General features: G+C 31.6%; 1 pseudogene; it reads left to right on the forward strand.

Moving 5' to 3' along the window:
* The first annotated feature begins 807 nt into the window (after positions 1-807).
* LOC134241207 (GATA zinc finger domain-containing protein 14-like) lies at positions 808-6,319 on the forward strand (annotated as a pseudogene).
* The last annotated feature ends 814 nt before the right edge of the window (positions 6,320-7,133 follow it).

A 7,133-nucleotide genomic window follows, 5' to 3' on the forward strand; every position in this document is an offset into this window, starting at 1 on the left:
TCCAAAATATATGACGAATGAACGTCACTGTTAACGCAAAATTCATGAGGAAATGGAAATAGAAAGGAAAATAAAATTTGCGTTTTCGGCTATTTTTGATGTATGTCCAATCACGAAAATAAAATAAGAAACTGTTCAGTCATTATAAAATACAATATAAGTGTTAATTAACAAAACAATTTTGTTTTAAAAAATGTAAACATAAACAAAAAGCAAATTAATCAAAATCATTGTTTAAATGTTTGAAGTAATTGATAGTCAATAAATAATGCTAAAATTTGGATTCATTTTACTTTATTAGAAAATTAAAAGTGAGTTACAAATGAAACACATGAAGAAATAGAAAAAAATTATAAATTTAATTTACATCAAATAGAAAAAAATATACATGAAAATATAAATAAATATCCTTAAGTTAATGAATTCAAAATTTTAATTCACACCAAAGAGAAAAATATATATATAAATCCATGTTTTTGTATAGCGGACATGACCTTATGGTCATGAAACAGTGGATCTGACATCTTTAAGACGATTTTAGTGGATGGAAGTTCATGAGGGCCAGGCCCATAAATCTGACGCCTTTTGACATACTTTCTTCTTATCTGACATCCGTTATGACGTATGGAGTGAGCTGCTTATCTTTAACAAAAATCCACCACGTTATATCATAGGCCCAAATTTATGCATTTCGTCTTTTTCGAGCACTTTGTAGGGAGTTGATTTTTTTTTTACTTTATATTTGTAATTTTTGTCCATGTTTTTACAATATTGAAAAAAGGGAGGATTAAATTGTGAGTTTCAAGGATGTCTCAGGTACTGACCATATGTATTTTGTGTGTTATATTCTTTTTTGAGTACTGTTACTCTCAAAATCCAAACAATATTGGAATGGGACAAAATTTAAATGTAAACAATGGACAAGGTAATAATTTTGGAACCAGAGGGCGTTCATCACAAGGAAGTAAAAGACCATCTGCTCAAAGTATAGGAATGTTCGGTGGAGAGAAAAGTGGCCAAAATGGCAACCTATTCGGAAACCGGCAAAACAGGCCACAGGGACAATCTTGGGGTGGTGGAAATAATAACAATGGACCAGCATCCATGTCTAGACAATTTGAGCCAAGTGGACCTTCAAACCAATTCCCAAACCAAATCAACATAGAAAAGCTGAAACTTCATTTACGAAAAGCCCAAAATATGCAGCGAAATGCTGGCAAAGGATCAAATCAAATGAATCGAGGAAATGGACGTGGCCGTGGCCAAAATCGTGGAAACAATAAGAGCCCTAATAATTTTTCGGCTTCACAAAATAATGGGAACATAAATGCGAATATGAATGGGAATTTAAGAAATAGGCAATCATTTCCGTTTAGAGACAATCAAAGAAATCCAAATTCAAACAGTCTAAATCAACAAAATTCAAATCCAAATGGCCAAAATTCATGGAATTCAAATCCAACTGGAAATTCAAATCAATGGAATTCAAATCCGAACGAATCAAAACAAAGGCATTCAAATCCAAACCAATCAAATCAAATGCATTCAAATCCAAACCAATCAAATCAAATGCATTCAAATCCGAGCCAATCAAATCAAATGAATTCAAACGTTCAAAATCAGTGGAATTCAAACCCAAACGGCCCAAATAGCATGCAGCAGCAACAACAAAATCAACAACAACAGCAGCAAACCATGCCAAATAATGCCATGAGTCGCACCAAGACAAACACGAAAAAGCAGAACAAAGGAAACGTGAATAAAACAAAGAAAGAGAGAGAGAAACTCGAGCCAAAAATAGGAATAACATGACCAAGAAAAACCCACAACAAAAGCCGCCTGGTGGAATGGTCAGTATATATAGAAAAAATATGATTTCATCACAAGGGGCCGGGAAAGCATAATTTTGTTACTGTAATTACAGGATCTCCTCAATGAACATTACATTTTTTATTATTGAGTAAGGTTTGTTTTCAATTGATAAATTAAGTCAATCACAATTCATTTAAAAAATCCAAAATTATATTGCCATTGCCTGATATATAATAAAAAATGTGTAAACTTTACTTCAGAAAATGTATAGATAAAACAATTACCGTATAAAAATGCAAAAAAAAAATCTTTTAAATTGATTTGAATTTACACTCAATCTATTTGAAGAGATTAGCAAGAATTTTTGCTATTTTTGTCCTTCTCACAAAGTATGGCTCATAAAGTTAAGAAAAATCTAAACATTAAATCTATTTTTGGCAACATTAAGTGTTTTTATGTAGTTCCATTCAATGCAATGGTGATAAAGGTATTTATCAAAGAAATTTTTAATGGGTTGTGCTAAGGCGTAACGTTAAGAATTCAGCTTAAAGTCTGTCTTAAGATGGATTGTCACTCAATAATGGTCTATTTTTTCTCTCTCTCTCAAAACGGATCGTCAATCATGAATGGTCTAAAAAAATTATCATTAAGCAACAAGTGTACGATTTATCTCAAAAACATGTTAAAAAAAATGTTCACATGGACATAAATTAGAAGAAAAAAAGGTCTACCTATTTCACACGTAAAAACCCACCCGATGTATAAATTCACGAAAAATTAATGAAAGCTACAACGTTATGAATAATTTTATTTTTTTTTATTAATAAGCCTTTTTCATTACCAACGTTTCTTGTGAAGATGCAAATTGACTGTGGTCAAAATTCTGACCATCGTGCACTGCTGATTAAACTGTCCTTTTTATGTGTTACTTGACCTAGCTTAGGAATAAAAATTATGCCTAAAGATGTACAGAACCGATACGATAGCAATTATACCTGACGTATTAATTACAGCTCAGTATTTTCTCTGTCAAAGTTATTGTCTCATAGGAGCAATTGTCAAAAAACAATTAGTCATTACAACTTAATGCGCTTGAACATATCATATTTCTCACAATAATTCAAAATTCACCCCGAACATTTTTTATACGAAATATTCTGCTGAAATTTCTTAGATATTCTAATACTATAACCATAAAAATACTTCTATATATACATTTACAGGGCATGAAACCAAAAAAAGTTTCTCCTAGAAAGTTCTATTGGAAAACTGTTTTCCCAAGTGGCACTGCAGCGGAAGAAAGTGCGGAAGTGCTATACAGTACTAAGCTGGTTCTCATCAACTCTGAGAGTGCACCAGCAATAGACGAGTTCAACAAAGGGGGCATTCTCATGGATTTCAGAAGGGTACGATTTACGGCTTAAAACATGATTAACAGAAGTGTCACGAAAATTTCAATTATATAGTTATAAATACAAATGTTATGAATGATTCTTTAAAAAGGGATTTGGCTTTGAATTTAAAAAAATAAAATGGGAAAACCAAGGACCGGAATTTATTGAGTACCTATGTGTCTCTCTATTATGATAATACATGTATACGATACAGTGTAACTTATTCACAAAAGAAATGTAACAATAAAACAAAAATAAAATTCAAAGGAATTTGAAAGTATAAAAATTTGTGTGTAATTTTAAACAGGGAATGATGGCAGTGCGCATGGATGTAATACCAGGAACCAATTTTCCCGGCATGCCTTTCAACGGACAGCGAGCTTGCTTCCTTATGAAGAATATAACAACCTTTGATCAAGCGGTGAAAGAATTACATACCAGAGGAAAAACAAAAGTATTAAAATCTATTTTAACATAACAAATATTAATTTAAAACTTATAATACTTGAATCCATGGTTTTCCAAAGTTATTTTCTTTGGCTGCTAATCTTTGGGGGAAAACCAGTAGTTTTCTGGTTCGTAAATGTGTAATTTAACTGGAAAAAATCTCTGCATCTTGTTTTTTAATTGCTCCAGGATAGGGTACTGCCCACCGACAAAAATCAAAGTACTCAGGAGTATAGAGAAACGGGCTCATTTACAGAGTAGAATGAATTTCTTACATGAATCATGTATTCATATTATATCAACAGATAACAAGAGTATCAGATCAAAAATTCTGATGAAAAAATTATTTTTTTTCAAAAATATCACTATTAATGATGAGACAGTTAGTTTATCGATCGTAATACCACGGCCCGATTTTATGAGAATCAGAATTAACCTGGTACCGCCGAATGTAAACAAATAGGCCAGTCTGGTTCCCTCTCCTGCTTTTCCTCGTCTGTGTAGAGAACTACGATTTATTTTTGCGAATTTGGGTCAAAAAGCTATTGATTAATTTTTACACTTCAAAATTTTGCGAATTGTCACTGTCGCTCAAAATAAAAATCACTTAAGATTTTCATATCAGTTTATTTTTCAATTTAGTTTGCACAGTTAGAATACCACCAATATACTTGCAACGTGGCAAGAAATTGCAGAATCGCTCCGAAACAATTTTGAAGATAAAAATACAAAAGGATTTGCACTGAAAATAACTTCTAAATTAATTATAACAAACCTTTTAGAGGTTGTGTATGCCTTTTAACCTAAAATATAATCCAAATAAAGACAAAAATATAATTAATTTTCTCAACGTTTGTTTTTTTTTTTCTCACCTAAAATTTACACGCCGTGTTTACATTTGGAACTCTATTCACTGAGTTAAAAATAGACACCAACTTTCAGAAAAAATTCTTTTCATGTTGATTTATTTTTAAGAAAAATATTTTTGCGAATGCATTACACATTTATATACAGTAAAATTTTCCAGATTTACGGTATGTTCTTTGACTAAGGAGTGAACTTTACAAAGTCATTACTACTAATGTTTATTTATGTACCGGTAGCTAAAACTTTTATTTTTGTTGCTTTATTTAGAGATTGTATTATCTCAAAAGCGGTTCAGAGTAAGTACTATATTTTTACATGTAACTTTGCTATGGCGACTACGGAGTGGACTTCCTGCCTTGAACAGGTTGACATAAGATGATTGAACTGCTTTTTGAGCAGTAAGCCCGGCTAAAAATCAGTGGATGCCCATATGTTGCCTCTTTAGTACAGTGTAGCATTTCACTTTGGGTCTCTTTATTGACCCCATAAAGAGTAACAAATTTTCAGTGTTAAGAATTATACTAGTCAACTTTTTCCAGACTCTTTAATTTTACCTCCAAAACGTCTTGCTCATTATTAGAAAGAAAAAAAAAATATGTGATCTCTTCTACTTGGATTTCATATAATTATATTTCTTGCATTTTTTAGCTAGGAAAGATAACTCTTGAAAATTGATTGTCTCGACAGCGGTTTTTTTTTGTTAGAAAATCGTTTATATGTAGATCAACTCTAAAAATTTTAGTGGCATTCTCTCTGAGACAGTTGAATGTTGCATTAATTACTTTTTAAATCCCTATGTAGAAATACATGCTAGTATATCATAAATTTTCAGTCTTTTTTTTTTTTTAAATTCTATGAATTTTTAAAGAAAAATAGCTGCATTGTTGTATAAAATTTATAAGTTAGTTACTGTTAAGTTAAACATAGCCAAGGACCATTTTAAGATTTATGAAAAAATTTTTGAAGTCTTTGGGGAAATTAACCTAATTTTTAAATATCAACTAACTTCAGAATTATTCCAAGAAAGTGGTTTATTTTTCTCAATGAAAAAAAAATTTTGAAAGCAATATAATTACTATAAATATTTGAATATGAACTTTTTTTTCTTTTTAAAAGTTTTTCAAAAGTTAATCACGGGGATGTTATATCGCAAACCCAAAAAGCTATCCCCCCTCCCCACCAAACTAAAAAAAAAAACCCAAAAAATGGCATTAATTAAGATAAACATTACTTAAGCTTGATTTGATTATTTTTAATTTTTCGGAAATCTGGAGATGGGAGAAATGATCACATGACGGCCACCGTTTAAAAATCGACTAGATGGCCCGGCCGTGCAAGAAAAGGGGGCGTGTTCATCACCAGATATTGCCAAACGCCATTAAAAGTAACAATGTGTATCTATTAATGCCAGGTACATGATAGTCTTTTAAAATTTTTTAAAATTTTATGAAAAAATTTTTTTTTAAAGATTTTCTGATCATTAGTTGTAAATTTTTCTCTGATCATGATTTATCATCTTTTTTTAGTTTTTCTATATGAATGCTTGATTTGTAGCAAAAAACACATTCAGAAAATCTAAATCATTAATGAAGAAATCTTTTTTAAACACAGACACCGTTGGATAGTCCAAACCTTTCCAAAAATCGGGCCTCATTAAAGCAATAACCCCTTTCCAATTCCGGTCAACTTGGTGTAGATGACCATCACTTTGGCCGCCTCCACTATGACCCCTGCCATGAACTTTAACCCTTAACCCCGGGGGGGGAGGGGGTTTGGGGGAAAAAATGGCGGGTTTGGGGGTTTAAAACCCAAAAAAAAAAAATTAGTTTTTTCTGTAAAATTTAAACTGTTTGATTGAATAAATTTTATTTTTAATAAAAAAAAAAAGAAATAAAAAGTAATTAGTTGTTATTTTTATCCTGAAACAAAATGCTATGATCATTTTTTTCATGATAATGGGAGTACTAAGGTTGTTATTGATAAATCCTAATTTCGGCATTAAGTTTGGTTCGCAAATATTGAAAATCAACTCCGGTTAGAGACGGCGAAATTTCCAGTTTTTCATAACTGCGCCGGTGTAAAGACGAATAATGACCCCCATCGAATAATGACCGGGGGTCATTTTTGGACAAATGACCTTCAAATTTTAAAATGAAAAATGACCCTTTTTTCCTAGAAAAATGTCACCACCCCCAAAAATTTTCAGAACCCACGTGAAGAAAAATGACACCCGTAGAAAAATGACTCCCCGTGGATTAAAGCTGGGTTTTAGGGGGCAAAAAAAAAAATTGAAAAAACTATTGGGCCCAAAAAGCTACCTACTAATTGGGAATAAATTGATGATATGTTGATCTCATAACATTATATTTTATTATATTATATTTTAAGGTCAATGCGATGATTCAGAATCTAAAGGAGTTACTGTAAAAAATTTATCGAGTCTAAAGGGTTAGGTAAACATTGTTTTTCGATGGTGGAAATCATCGTACTGACAGAAAAAATCAGCAGTATTATTCTTGTTTTTCCTCCGCTTGAAAAGCGGGAGGGTATATAGTGATGAGATGTCCGTCTGTTACCTTTGGGGTATCCATCTCTTATCCCAACTCCTTTATA

This window comes from Saccostrea cucullata, unplaced genomic scaffold, assembly GCF_032062105.1.
Source record: "Saccostrea cucullata isolate Sc308-1 unplaced genomic scaffold, CSIRO_AGI_Scuc_v1 ctg13918, whole genome shotgun sequence".
Classification (NCBI taxonomy): domain Eukaryota; kingdom Metazoa; phylum Mollusca; class Bivalvia; order Ostreida; family Ostreidae; genus Saccostrea; species Saccostrea cuccullata.